Below are 14,773 nucleotides of genomic sequence, written 5' to 3'. Positions count from 1 at the left end.
CTGATAAACAGTTGAGCAAGGGGATTCACTTCTGCTACAATGGCTGAAATATATACTCAGATGGTACTGTCAACCACAACAACTACATGTGGCCTCTCCATGTGACTTGGACTTCCTGGTCAGACGGCAGCCTCAGGGATGATGGACTTCTTAAATGTCCACTCAGAGCTCCAAGAATGAGTGTTCCAGTGATCAAAGAACACAGTGTCACTTCTGCTGTACAATATTGATTGAAGCAGTCTATACAAGCACAGATAAAACAAGTGCCAAAGAATTTGTGGCCATGTTAATAAAACTGCCACAACAGGCACGTCCAAACTTTACTACATCACTGTCTCATGTGTCCTCTCTGAAAGACTAATTTAATTTTCTCCCCAGACTGTTGATTTTTGATGTCCTCCAAAGTTTGTTAAGCCTTTAAAATTTTTTTTAAGTTTATGTTTTTTTTGTTTTGTTTTATTTTTGTTTTTAGTAATCTCTACACCCAATTGTGAGGCTCGAACTCATGGCCCTGAGATCAAGAGTCACATGCTCTTCCAACTGAGCCAGCTAGATACTTTTTATCTGACTAATTCCTCTCAGCACTGATGTGTCAATAGCCACACTTGAGTCATTTTCTCATCGTGAATCTTCAGTTTGCAATACTTCAAGTCTCTTTCAGCATCATCCTCTCTTACAATTTGCTTGTGGATACTTAAGTCTTTCACACTCTGGTGAGAAAGTCACACTTACAGTATCCTTTTCCCAAGCCAATTTGTTCAGTTGTCAAATTTTATTTTTATTGAGGTAAAATGGACATGTAACATTCTATTAGTTTCAGGTGTACAACATAATGAATATATATACCACATTTCTTTATCCATTCATCTGCAAATGGACACTTTCATTGCTCTCATGTCTTGGCTATTGTAAGTAATGCTGCAGTGAACATGGGGGTGCAGATACCTTCTCAGGTTAGTGTTTTTGTTTTCTTCAGATAAATACCCAAAGGTGGAGGTGCTGGGTCATATGGTAGTCTTATTTTTAATTTTTTGAAGCTCCTCCATAGTGGCTACACCAGTTACATTTCTACCAATAGTGTATGAGGCTTCCCTCTTCTCCACATCATCACCAATGTTTGTTATGTCTCGTGCTTTGTTTGTGGTACCAAATCTAAAAACTCATAAGCAGGACCAATCTTAAGGAGCTTATTACCTGTTTTATTCTAGGAGTTATACGTTTTTGAGGCTTATTTTCAAGTCTTTAATCCATTTTGAGTTAATTTTTGTTTTTGTTTTTAAGATTATTTATTTATTTATTTGTTCATAGAGACACGGAGAGAGAGAGAGAGAGGCAGAGACACAGGCAGAGAGAGAAGCAGGCACCATGCAGAGAGCCTGACGTGGGACTCAATCCAGGGTCTCCAGGATCATGCCCTAGGCTGCAAACGGCACTAAACCACTGCGCCACCGGGGCTGCCCTATTTTGAGTTAATTTTTGTATATGCCTTAATATAATGGTCCAGTTTTATTCTTTGACAGGTGGTTGTCCAGTTTTCCCAATACTACTTATTGAAGAGACAGTCCTTTCCATATTCTTGGCTCCTTGGTCATAAACTAATTGATCATACATGCATAGATATATTTCTGGGCTCTCTATTCTGTTCTATTGTTCTGTTTTTATGGAAATACCACACTGTTTTCATTACTATAACTTTGTAACATAATTTGAAATCAGGAAAAATGATGTTTCCAGTTTATTCTTCTTTCTCAAGATTGCTTTGTCTATCTGGGGTTCCAAACAAATTTTAGGATTATTTCTTTTATTTCTGTGAAAAACTGCCATTGGAGTTCTTATAGGGAATGCATTGAATTTGTAGATTTTTCTGGGTAGTATGAACATTTTAACAATATTAATTCTTCCAATTCATTTGCATACAATATCTTCATATTTATTTGTCTCCAATTACTTTTTTTTTTAAGATTTTATTTATTTATTCATGAGAGACATGACTCTCTGTAGAGAGAGGCAGAAACATAGGCAGAGGAAGAAGCAGGCTCCCTGCGGGGACCCTAATGCAACACTTGATCCCCGGACCCTGAGATCATGCCCTGAGCCAAAGGCAGAGCTCAACCACTGAGCCACCCAGGTGCCCCTGTCTCCAATTTCTTTCACCAATGTTTTATGGTTTTCAGTATACAGGTCTTTACCTCCTTGATTATATTTATTCCTAAGTATTTTATTTTTATTGATGCTAGGATTGTATATGGAATTGCTTTCTCAATTTCTCTTTCTGATAATTCACTATCAATGTATAGAAATGCAATAGATTTTTTAATACTTTGATTTTGTATTCTAAAACCACTAAATTTATCAGTTCTAACAATTTTTGGTAAAGTCTTTAGGATTTTTATGTCATATGCAAGCTGTGACAGTTTTATTTCATCCTTTCCAATTTGGATGACTTTTATTTCTTTTTCTGCCTAACTGCTCTGGTTAGGACTTCTAATACTATATTGACTAAAAGTGCCAAGAGTAGACATCACTGTCTTGTTCCTTAGTCATTTTTTTATTGGATACTAGATCTTGGGAATTTCATAGTATTTGGGGATGAACATTGTATGCCTTAAAAAAGTGTTAAATATTTTCTGAACAGTAGGTAACTTATTGGAAGGTTAGTTTGATCCTTTTAAGATTATCGAAACGTCTTTTTAGGGTGAGTCTAGAGAAGCTTTTTTTCTGGAGTTAATATAGTCCCATTTCTAAGGTATAGCCCTCATGGAGTCTCTACCAAATGTCCTTTGTATTCAGTGAAGTGTCTCTAGTTTAGATGGAAGAAACTCTAATAATTAACGTGTGGGTATAGGGACATTTCATCTTACAGCTCCCCAGTAATTGTTCCTTCCTTGGAAGCTGCTCTTTTCCAGCTTCATATGGTCTCATCCTATATATTTACATATTGGTATTTTGTCAAAACATGAGGGAGTTTCATGCAAATTTCTGAAGTTCTTTCTCCAAGTAGCTTTATCCTCTCTGGTACTCTGTCCTATAAATTCTAATTGCCTGAATTCTAATCTCTGTCTCCTTAATCCCAGAAGATTGTCAGACTCTTTCTGTGTCATAGTCTAAGAATTATCCTAAGAGAGAAAACCTAGGCAATGGGAAGGGGGCTCATCTCTATTATTTTTCTTTTCTCAGAGATAAAGTCAACTGTTGCCTTATATCTAATATCTAAAAATAGGTGTTTCCCATATTTTGTCCAGTTTTCTAGTTGTTTATGGTGGAAGGGTAATTCTAGATTCTTTCTCCTGGCTGAAAAAAAAAGGCAGCATATTTTAATAACTAATCAAAACGCTCAAGCTAAGGAGCTTAGCAACTTCAATTGTGTACTAATCTATGTCCAAGCTTCCTGGAATTCAGAGATTATAAGGGCAATAACTTCTGTGCTTGTTCTTTAAGAATCTAAATTCACCACTAGTTGTGTACATCATTAAGTACATTTAAGAACTTTCTTCTGTATCAGAAACATTCCCAATTGAAAGGAAAGAATTTTATTTATAGAATCCCCTTCTCCCTGGCCATTTAATCATCTTCCTTTCTGTGTTCCCTTAAAAGTGTTTTCTTATAGTGGGAGCATATTTATGATTATTTTGTAGCTTTCCCTTCCTCCATTCTGACACTCTCAATTCTGATGAAACTCAGAATTCTACCATTTCCACATAATTGTAATTTCTCCCTTGTTTTTATGATTTGATCCAAGTTTACTTGGTCATTACTGCTTCCAACACCTACTTCTAAGGAAAGTGATTATAAGGGCACCAGTTACCAGTGCTCTGTTCTCAGAAGATTGAAACTTTGCACAGACATCTTTCTGTTCAGGAAAAGTTCCCATCCTTATTACATCTTGTCTCTAAGACAATCTTGTAATCTGCACAAGGAAAGCATCTCTGAGGCATTTTGTCAAACATATTCTCTTATAACATTCACCTTATCTATTCTTCTCGTTGTTTAACTTCAAATTGGCCTCTGAATCCATTTTACTGATGGGGAAGATATATAGAATTGGTGTTAGTATAGAATATAGCTCTTTCTAGATAACAATGTCTCATAGTTAAATGATGATTATCTGTTATATTTCCCAGGTCTCTTGCCCTCTATTATTTTGCATAGCAAAGGTAGGGCAGCAAGACACAGGCAACATTGTCAACAGCCATCAAACTCCCAAGTTAGAAAGAAGGAGTCTCAGGTTCAAGGAAAGATGGTTTAATAACGTAAACAAAAAAGTGGAGGGCAGCCCCAGTGGCTCAGCGGTTTAGTGCTGCCTTCGGCCTGGGGTGTGATCCTAGAGACCCAGGATCGAGTCCTGCGTTGGGCTCCCTGCATGGAGCCTGCTTCTCCCTCTGCCTGTGTCTCTGCATCTTTCTGTCTGTCTCTCTGTGCCTCTCATGAATAAATAGATAAAATTTTTTTAAAAAGTGGAGGAGTGGAAGCAGCCACATCTATTTTGGGTTTTTTGGTGGTTTGGTAAATAGAAATAGGGCCTGTGACTTTTTTTTACTGATTAGAATTTCATGATGTTTAATGATTTTTGAAAACTACAATATATTTTCCATGACCATAATTTACTATCATACACATATTGGCTCCTCTGGGATTTATAGAAATGGAATGTGTACACCCAAATTAAAAAAAAAAAAAAAGCTGGCTCTGTGTGTCTTAAATATCAAATGTGAAAGGACCAGAAACGCAAAAAGCAGTCCAAACAAGAAACAAAAGTAATACAGAGGTGTTTTTTTTAAAGATTTTATTTATTTATTCATGAGACACACACACACACAGAAAGAGAGAGAGAGAGAGAGAGGCAGAGACACAGGCAGAGGGAGAAGCAGGCTCCACACAGGGAGCCCGACATGGGATTCAATCCTGGGACTCCAGGATCATGCCCTGGGCCGAAGGCAGCCTAAACTGCTGAGCCACCTGGGCTGCCCAATACAGTTTTTTTTAAAGCACCTAAATCCAACAGCATTTATACCCCTCACCAGATATAACTGACAAGATAGAAGATCAATTTTTTCCTAATGCTAAATGAAGTTCATTTTCTCCTTCTTCAAAGATTATGAACATTATTTCCATAAAACCGTAAGATAAATGTGAAATGATTGATTCTGCCTACATTCAAATGTTTTAGTAGCATTTCTTAGAACCATCATGCATATATCATACACACAGAGATACACATATGCTTGGGTGGGAGAGACAGAGAGAGAGAGGCTAATTAGAGACAAGAAGATTGTATACTTGAAATAAGAGTGAATTATGTGACTATCATGCCAGTGTTCAAAAAGTAGTGATATATTATCCTGGAAAAATGCTTTAAAAAATAATATATAAAAGACAGGGTACCTGAGTGGGTGACTCAGTTGGTTGAGCATCTGACTTTTGAATTTAGCTCAGGTCGTGACCTTAGGGTTATGAGATATAGCCTCATATTGGGCTCTTCGCGGAGCATAGAGCCTGCTTAAGATTCTCTCTCTCTATCCCTCTCTGCCCTCCCCTTCTCCTCTCTTTCTCTCTCTCTTTACAAAAATAAATAAATAAAACAATACATAAAAGAATAGCATATTAAATTGTATTCTTCAATATGGCCAACTATGTAAACTAAAAGCATGTAGAATATTAGATGTGATTCTGTTTAAACATTATAGACTGAATGCACATATTTCTCTGTTGCCTCCTGAAACCACAGTTAAATGATGGCAAAATAATTGCTGAAAAGAACTAACAAAGAGAATACACCCAAAAGGTCAAAGAAAATGCCATTAGGGATACTAGTGGATAAGAGATATCATTTAAGTTTTAGATCCCTAATAGTAGATATACAAGCTTTAACTTACTGGAAAACCAGAGAAAGCTGAATAAGTAAGGCATAAACAAAAAAGGAAGCTAATTCATGCCTCCATACCCCTGAAAGGCTCAGGAATTGGTGAAATTGATTATATTTGGAGGCAGAGATACAAAACTGCTTAAGCATCTATTTTAAAAGCATTTATTTTTAATATTTTTTTTCAATTTTTATTTATTTATGATAGTCACAGAGAGAGAGAGAGAGAGAGGCAGAGACACAGACAGAGGGAGAAGCAGGCTCCATGCACCGGGAGCCCGACGTGGGATTCGATCCCGGGTCTCCAGGATCGCGCCCTGGGCCAAAGGCAGGTGCCAAACCGCTGCGCCACCCAGGGATCCCGATTTTAAAAGCATTTAGATCATACAGGTCTTCTTGCTGCCCTCACACAATCAGATACAATCCCAGGAAAAATACTGAAGATTTATTGACCTGAGAATTAAACCAAGGAACTCAAGATTTTCAGATACATTGTTAGATGGGGAGTAGCAGAAAAAGAGGGATATTGAGGGCAGCCCAGGTGGCTCAGCGGTTTAGCGCCGTCTTCAGCCCAAGCTGTGATCCTGGAGACCCGAGATCAAGTCCCACGTTGGGCTCCCTGCATAGGGCCTGCTTCTCCCTCTGCCTGTGTCTCTGCCTCTCTCTCTGTGTCTCTCATGAGTTAAAAAAAAAAAAAAGTCTTTGAAAAAGAGGGATATTAACTGAGTGATCCCATTCCTCCCACTCACCTCCAAGGATACAACCTATCAGAATTGTATACTTTGTATACTTTTTTATACTGAAGATTGGATTTCTCTCTGTTCTGGCTTTTAAAAAAAGACCCACATATATTGACAATCGGGTATTTCTTCACAAAATAGTCAGATTGTTTTCTAGGAAAGTCTACCATACCACTTGCACAAAGAGCTTCCAATCAGTTTTCAAGGCCTTCACTCAACATGTTTAGAAAATCAAGGATCACCAGGCATTTAGAGACAACCTCTAAGCATAGAGACAAGAACAGATAGGAATAAGAGGAAACCCCAGGGAAAAATAGTAAATACCAAGATCAGAAGGATTAACATCCTCAGAGATTTGGGAGAATTATTATATCCAAAAGAGGATCAGATTGCTGTTACATAAAAATCAATGGAGTAGTTGGAGAATAAAGTGGAGATATCTTTTAGAAATTAGAACAGAGAGTCAGTGAGATGGAAAATTGGATAGAAAAGAGAAGAAAATGAGAGGATCAAACATGATTCTACATTGTACTAACAGACTTCTAGAAAGAGAGAACAGAGAAATTAAAGAAAAATTATTGAAGAAATATATGAGAAACATTTTCAGAAATAAAGAATGAAAATTTAGGGTAGAAGGGGATATTGAGTGTGAAGCATAATGGATAAAATATATGTTCCATACCAGTAAAGAACATCACAAAGTTTTAATCAGATGGGATAGAGTTACAATTCTAAAAGCTTTCAGAGAGAGAAAAACAGGTCTATATAAAGAAATGGGAATTAGAAAGTAACAAAACATGCCTTTAAAATTCTTAAAATCCTTACCAAATTGGATGCCTTCTTTTTAAATATTTTATTTATTTATTAATTTATTATTAATTTATTATTAAATTAATTATATTTATTATTTATTTATTTATTAAATAAATTTATTTATTATTAAATAATTTATTATTATTTATTTATTAATAAATGTGCATGCGTGAACTGGCAGGAGAGGGAGAGAGAATCTGAGCGCAGAGTCCAATGCAGGGCTTGGTCCAGGAGATCATGACCTAAGCAGAAACCAAGAGTCAGCTGCTCAACCCACTTAGCCATCCAGGTGCCCCAGGATGTCTTTTATTTCTTTCTGTTGTGTGACTGCTGTGGCTAAGACTTCCAGTATTATGTTGAATATAAACATTATATATAGTATATAACATAAATATAATAAAGTATGCAATATATATCACTCTTTTTTGAACCACCAAAACAACATAAATATGAAAAGAAACTATTTATAATAAGCCAAACACACTCCTCTTGTGCCTATCTTGATCTCTGCTAAAACTTTCAAAGACATTCTCATCTTTCAAAATACCATTAAAATTAAGTAAATGTAAGAGGAAAATAAATAACACCTAATTGCTTTGAGATCATCATATTTACCTCTACTATCTGTTATCAATGCAGAAACTCATGGTTTGACTGCATCATATTCTGTGTATACCTGTGTAATCCAGCCATTGTGTTCCCCTTCGAAGGAGCATTGCTTGGTATGGGATTGGTGCAAGGTGAAAGGGCTCAGGAGGGAAGGTTGGCAAAAATGGTCTGATTCCTTGAGATTTCCATTTCCTCATCTGTAAAATAAACCCAATAAGTCCTCCCTTAAAGGAGTGATCTTAAAAGAAATGATCTATTTAAATCATCTGCCAAACTGCCTGACTTACATACAGTAAGCAAGTAGCAGATATTTTTCCTTCCTCCGTGACATTTTCATATTTTTAAAAGCACCTGCCACAGTGCTTTGTATGTGATAGTGAGAAGCTATCTGTGGTATAAAAATGTCATACTTTCAAAGTAAGTTATTAACCTGACTGCTAGCTTTCTTTTCTTCAGGCTAAGAAATATTAGATTGTTATGAAGGTTTTTGTAAAGGACTTAATAATTTTGAATGTTCTTCTCTGGACTTCCTCTAAATCCTCCGCTGTAGCAGATAATCCTGGGTGCCTCGCCCACAGCCATGCACCCATAATGCCTCTTAGTGGAAAGAGACTCCTTCCTTTCCACTACGGGCTGAAGAAACCAGATATTTAGTTTCCTAGCATCCCTTGCTGCCAGAGAAGGGGTAAGTAAGTGAGCCAATTGGATCAATGGGACCTAACAGGAATGTGCTGAGAAAACTTCTGAAAAGATTTTCTTCTTTAACAAAACAGAAACACTCTCCTTCCTGCTTTTGTTACTGGAGGGCATGATGTTTGGAACTACAGCAGCCATATTGTGACCATGAGAAGAGGTTAAAAGAATCACAAAGAAGCTGAACCTAGTGCTACCTACAAATTCTAGTTATAAGGTAAAATAAACCTCTACTATTTAAGCTACTTTTAGTCAGATGCTCTATTTCTTGAAGCCTTAAGTGCCATTTAGATACATCTACAATAAGTTTAAGTTGTATAGCCTTGCCATGAACCCAGCATTTTAACAACCAATGCTGGTAAGTAGACACATTAATAGTTGATTTTCTGTTTTCTTTTTATTTACTGGCTAATTAAGAAATTTTCTCTTTAGCTAAGGTAAATCAGCATATCAATCACTCTTCTGCATTGAGTTGGTGGTTGTTGCCTTCAAATGTGAGACAGCTTTATTTGCCTGGTTTTATTTATTTTTAGTTTTTAATTTTAGTTTTTAAGATTTTATTTATTTATTCATGAGAGACACAAAGAGAGAGGCAGAGACGTAGGCAAAGGGACAAGCAGGCTCCCTGTGGGGATCCTGATACAGGACTCAATCCCAGGACCCCAGGATCACGACCTGAGCCAAAGGCAGATGCTCAACCACTGAGCCACCCAGGTGTCCCTATTTGCCTGGTCTTAAACCTAAAATTTATTACTGTTAAAAAATTAAAAAGTCATGCAATTCAGAAAGGTAGAAAAAAAAAGTAAAAACCGCTCTTAGTTCTACATCTTAGAGAAAACCATAGTTGCCATTTTGCTGTTTCCTTCTAGACTCTTTTTTTTATGTATCCACTTTACTTATTTTATAACTGAATCAGATTACTCCAGAGAGCAAATTGGTTGTGACAGGTGGAAGTCAGAAACCTGAAGTCCTTCTAATGACACAGCCAGAGGAGCAGAGGCTTGTTAGCATACTTGGAAGCCCTAACCTGTGATCTGTCATGGCATTTATCCAACCTGCTTTGGAGAGGTAATCTGGCTTTTACTAGATGGACTGTTTTTTTTCTTTCCCTACTCTAACCAAATCTATTCTCAGCACTCAAGGAAGCAGATGTTCACCAGGGGTGGAAGTTTCCACAGAACAGGACATTGATTCAGTGTATTAACAGTTTGGAGTCAGCTGGGAAAGCAAACCTACTTTCTGATACACACAGAGCCATACTGGTAAACCAGAGTGGCAAGTGAGAATGGCTGCATTAGGGGGAAATAGCCTCAAACTGTAGGGAAAGAACAGAGAGACTAAGGATGCCTGAGAGGCAACCTCAAGAGATGTTAAAGGGGCCATGGCCTAGGACAAATGGCCTTTAACTACTTGGCCCAAATCTATAAGCTGCTTATCCATCATCTCAAGTGGTTGTATTTCCAAATGATATACTGATGACTGTGATATTAAGACTCTTTTAATTAAATTTTGTTTGAAAACACACATATTGGTGATTGTGGTATTGGGTAATGACAGTGGGGACAGGGAGGGAATAGAGAGGGAGTGAGGAAAAGTTAGAGGAAGCCCCCTACCACCACCACCGGCCTTCATATGGTCCAGGAAGGATTTGCTGTGGACGAAGGGGAATGAAGGAGCCTAGCAGGGCTGTCTTCTTCCCTATCCACCTGCATGGCCATCTCTTTGATGTTGGCTGCTAAGTACTTTGAGTCTAAGTACTCCCAAACTAACTCAAGCCTTGGCTGGGAGTAACTGACAGCTCTCAGACTTGGACCTCCAGAATAGTGGCTTATTTATTTCCTAGCGCTGCTGTAACAAAGTACCAAAAACTGGTGGCTTACAGAGTGGCATGATATATTTAAAGTGCAGAAAGGGAAAAATCTGCAGCCAAGAATACTCTATCCACCAAAGCTGTCATTCAGAACAGAAGGGGAGACCAAGAGTTTCTCCAACAAACAAAAGCTAAAAGAGTTCAGTTTAGTTTACAACTAAACCAGTTCTACAAGAAATGTAAAAGAGGACTCTGAGTGGAAAGGAAAGACCATAAGTAAGAGTATCAAAAGTAGGAAACACAAAAGCAGTAAAAAGAAGTAGAACTGTAAAAATCAGTCAAAGGATTCACAAAATAAAAGTATGTAAAATATCACACCATATACCATAAAGTGTATGGGGAAGAGGCATAATGAATGAGTTCAAAATTAGGTGATCATTGACTTAGTATTGACTGCTGCATACCGAAGATGTTATATACAAACCTAATGGTAACCACAAATCAAAACCTAGTAATAGATATGTAATGAAAAAGAGAAAGAAATCCAAATATATCATTAAGGAATGGCAGCAAACCATAAAAGAGAGCAAGAGAAGAAAGCATCAGAGAAACACTACAAAAACAAACACAAAACAAGTAACAAAATGGCAATAAATACATATTTATCAATAATTACTTCGAATGTAAATGGACTAAAAACTCCAGTCAAGAGATGCAGGGTGACGGAATGGATAAAAAAACAAGACCCATTTATATGCTGCCTACAAGACACTCATTTCAGACCTAAAGGCATCTGCAGAGTCAAAGCAAAGCGATAGGAAAACACTTATCATGCAAATGGGTGTCAAAAGAAAGCCGGGGTAGCAATACTGGTATCAGACAAAATATACTTTAAAACAAAGACTATAATAAGAGACAAAGAAGGACAATGTATAATGGTAAGGCAGATAATCTAACTAGAATATATAACAATTATGAATAACTATGCACCCAATAGGAGAGCATCCAAATACACAAAACCATTAATAACAAGCATAAAGTAACTAATTGATAGTAATACAATAATAGTTGGGGACATTAACCCTACTCCCACCCCTTACATCAATAGATCATCCAAACATAAAATCAACAAGGAAACAGGAGCTTTGAAGGGTACACTGGACTGGATGGATTTAACAGATATATTTAGAACATTTCATCTTAAAATGGCACAATACGCAGAACATTCTCCAGAATAGATTACATATTAGGCCACAAAACAAGTCTCAACAAATTTGAAAGGATCAAAGTCATACTGTGCATCTTCTCTGACCATAATGCTATGAAATTAGAAATCAGCCACAAGTAAAAATCTGGAAAGAGCACAAATACATAGAGGTTATTTATTTATTTTTTTAAAGATTTTATTTATTTATTCATAGACAAAGAGAGAGAGGCAGAGACACAGGCAGAGGAAGAAGCAGGCTCCATGCAGGGAGCCCGATGTGGGACTCGATCCCAGGTCCCCAGGATCACACCCCAGGCTGCAGGTGGCACCTAACTGCTGCGCCACCGGGGCTGCCCTACATAGAGGTTAAATAAAATGTTACTAAACAATGAATGGGTCATCAAGAAATAAAAAATTGTATGGAGATGAATGAAAACGAAAACACAACAGTCCAAGATCTTTAGAATACAGCAAAAGCATCTAAGTTCCGAGAGATATTTACAGCAATACAGGCCTATCTCAAAAAGCAACAAAAATCTCAAATAAATAATCTAATCATATGCCTAAAGGAGCTAGAAAAAGAAGAGCAAAAACTCAAAACTCAAAGCCAGCAGTAAGAGAGAAACAAAAAGATTAGAGCAGAAATAAATGATATAGAAACTTAAAAAAAAAAAAAAAAAGCAATAAAACAGATCAACAAAACCAGGAGCTGTTTCTCTGGAAAAATCAACAAAATTGATAACCTCTAGCCAGATTCATTCAAAGAGGAGAGAGAGAGAGGAAGGACACAAACAAAATCACAAATGAAAGAGAAGTAACAACCAGCAACACAGAAATACAAACAATTGTAATAGAATATTAAGAAAAATTGTATGCCAAAAAATTGGACAACCTAGAGGAAGTAGATAAATTCCTAGAAACATATAACCTACCAAAACTGAAGCAAGAAGTAATTGAATGGACCGATTACTAGCAGTGATACTGAATTAGTAATCAAAAAATTCCCAACAAATAAACATCCAGTACCAGACAGCTTCATAAGCAAATTCTATCAAACATTTAAAGAAGACTTCATACTTACCCTTCTTTAACTATTCCAAAAAAATAGAAGAAAAAGGAAATGTTCCAAGTTCATTCTGTGAGGCAAGCAGTACCCTGATACCAAAACAGATAGACAACCACAAAGAAAGAGAACTACAGGGCAATATCTCTCGTGAATAAAGATGCAAGAATCCTCAACAAAATACCAATGAATCAAATCCAACAATATATTAAAAAATTATTCACCATGACCAAGTGGGATTTACTTCCAGGATGCAAGGGTGGGTCAATATTTGTAAATCAATCACTGTGAGATGTCACATCAACAAGAGAAAGGATAAAAACCATATGATCATTTCAACTCATGCAGAATAAGCATTTGACAAAGTACAACATCCATTCATGATAAAAGCCCTCAACAAAGTAGGTTTGGAAGATGTAATAAATTCATTTATGAAAAACTTACACCTAACATCATACTCAATGAGGAAAAACAAAGAGCTTTATCCTAAGATCAGGAAAAAAACAGGGATGTCCACTCTCATCATTTCATTCAACATAGCTCTGGAAATCCTAGCCATGATCAGACAACAAAGAGAAATAAAAGCCATCAAAAATTGGTAAGGAAAAGTAAAACTCTCACTATTTGTAGATGACATGATACTATATATAGAAAGCCTAAAAGACTCCATCAAAAAACTTCTAGAACCGATAGATGAATTCAGTAAAGATATAGGATACAAAATCAATGCACAGAAATCTATTTCATTTCTATATCTTAATAATGAAGCACCAGCAAGAGAAACTAAGAAAGCCATCCCATTTACAATTGCACCAAAAACAGTAAAATGCTTAGGAATAAACTTTTTTATAAAAAGATTTTTATTTATTCTTGAAAGACACAGAGAGGCAGAGACACAGGCAGAGGGAGAAGCAGGCTCCCTGCTGCTGAGCAGGGAGCCTGATGCAGGACTCGATCCCAGGACTCCAGGATCACTACCTGAGCCAAAAGCAGACGATCAAACACCGAGCCACCCAGGCATCCCTCCTAGGAATAAACCTAATCAAAGAGGTGAAAGACTTGTAGTCTGAAAACTATAAAATACTGATGAACGAAATTGAAGATAACAGAAACAAATGAGAAGATAATCCTGCTCGTGGATTAGAACAAATACTGTTAAAATATCCACACTACCCAAAGCAATCTACAAATTTAATGCAATTCCTATCAAAACACCAACAGCATTTTTCACAGAACTAGAACAAACAGTCCTTAAATTTGCATGGAATTACAAAAGACCCCGGATAGCCAAAGCAATCTTGATAAAGCAAAACAGAAACTAGAGGTACCAAAATTCGAGACCTCAAGTTATCTTACAAAGCTGTAGTAATTGAAACAGTATGGTACTGGCATAAAAATAGACACCTGGATCAATGGAACAGGATAGAAATCCCCGAAATAAACCCACAATTATTATTATTATTATTTTTAAGATTTTATTTATTTATTCATGAAAGACACACAGAGAGAGGGGTAGAGACACAGGCAGAGGGAGAAGCAGGCTCCATGCAGGAAGCCTGATGTGGGACTCGATCCCAGGTCTCCAGGATCAGGCCCTGGGCTGAAGGCAGTGCTAAACTGCTGAGCCACCCAGGCTGCCCATAAACTCACAATTATAAGGTCAATTAATCTTCAAAGAGGCAGTAGGAAAGTAGGTCAATTAATCTTCAAAGAGGCAGTAGTAGAAATGGTGCTGGGAAAACTGGACTGCTACATGCAAAAGAATGAAACTGGACCACTTTCTTACACCCTATACAAAAATAAACCCAAAATGGATTAAAGCCTTAAATCAACAACACAAGAGACAAGTGGAGAAAGAGGGACCCTCATACACTGTTGGTGGGAATGTAAACTGGTACAGCCACCGTGGAAGATAGTATGGAGATTCCTCAAAAAGTTAAAAATGGAACTACCCTATTACCCAGCAATTGCACTATTG

General features: G+C 37.0%; 1 long non-coding RNA gene across 3 annotated transcripts in view; it reads right to left on the bottom strand.

Annotated features, from left to right (window-relative positions):
• The window catches only part of LOC144318838 (uncharacterized), a 107,810-nt gene that overhangs the window by 40,300 nt on the left and 52,737 nt on the right, over nucleotides 1-14,773 (bottom strand). For 2 of the 3 annotated variants that reach the window (XR_013384820.1, XR_013384823.1), the window contains exon 3: nucleotides 8,090-8,219. The exons of the other annotated variant lie outside the window; for it this stretch is intronic. This is a non-coding gene — a long non-coding RNA (uncharacterized LOC144318838). The remainder of the gene's footprint in view (nucleotides 1-8,089; nucleotides 8,220-14,773) is intronic. 3 annotated transcript variants of the gene reach the window in all.

This window comes from Canis aureus, chromosome 1 (assembly GCF_053574225.1).
Source record: "Canis aureus isolate CA01 chromosome 1, VMU_Caureus_v.1.0, whole genome shotgun sequence".
Lineage (NCBI taxonomy): Eukaryota > Metazoa > Chordata > Mammalia > Carnivora > Canidae > Canis > Canis aureus.
The sequence above is the reverse complement of the archived record's forward strand: the minus strand, read 5'-3'. Positions and strand labels throughout refer to the sequence as shown.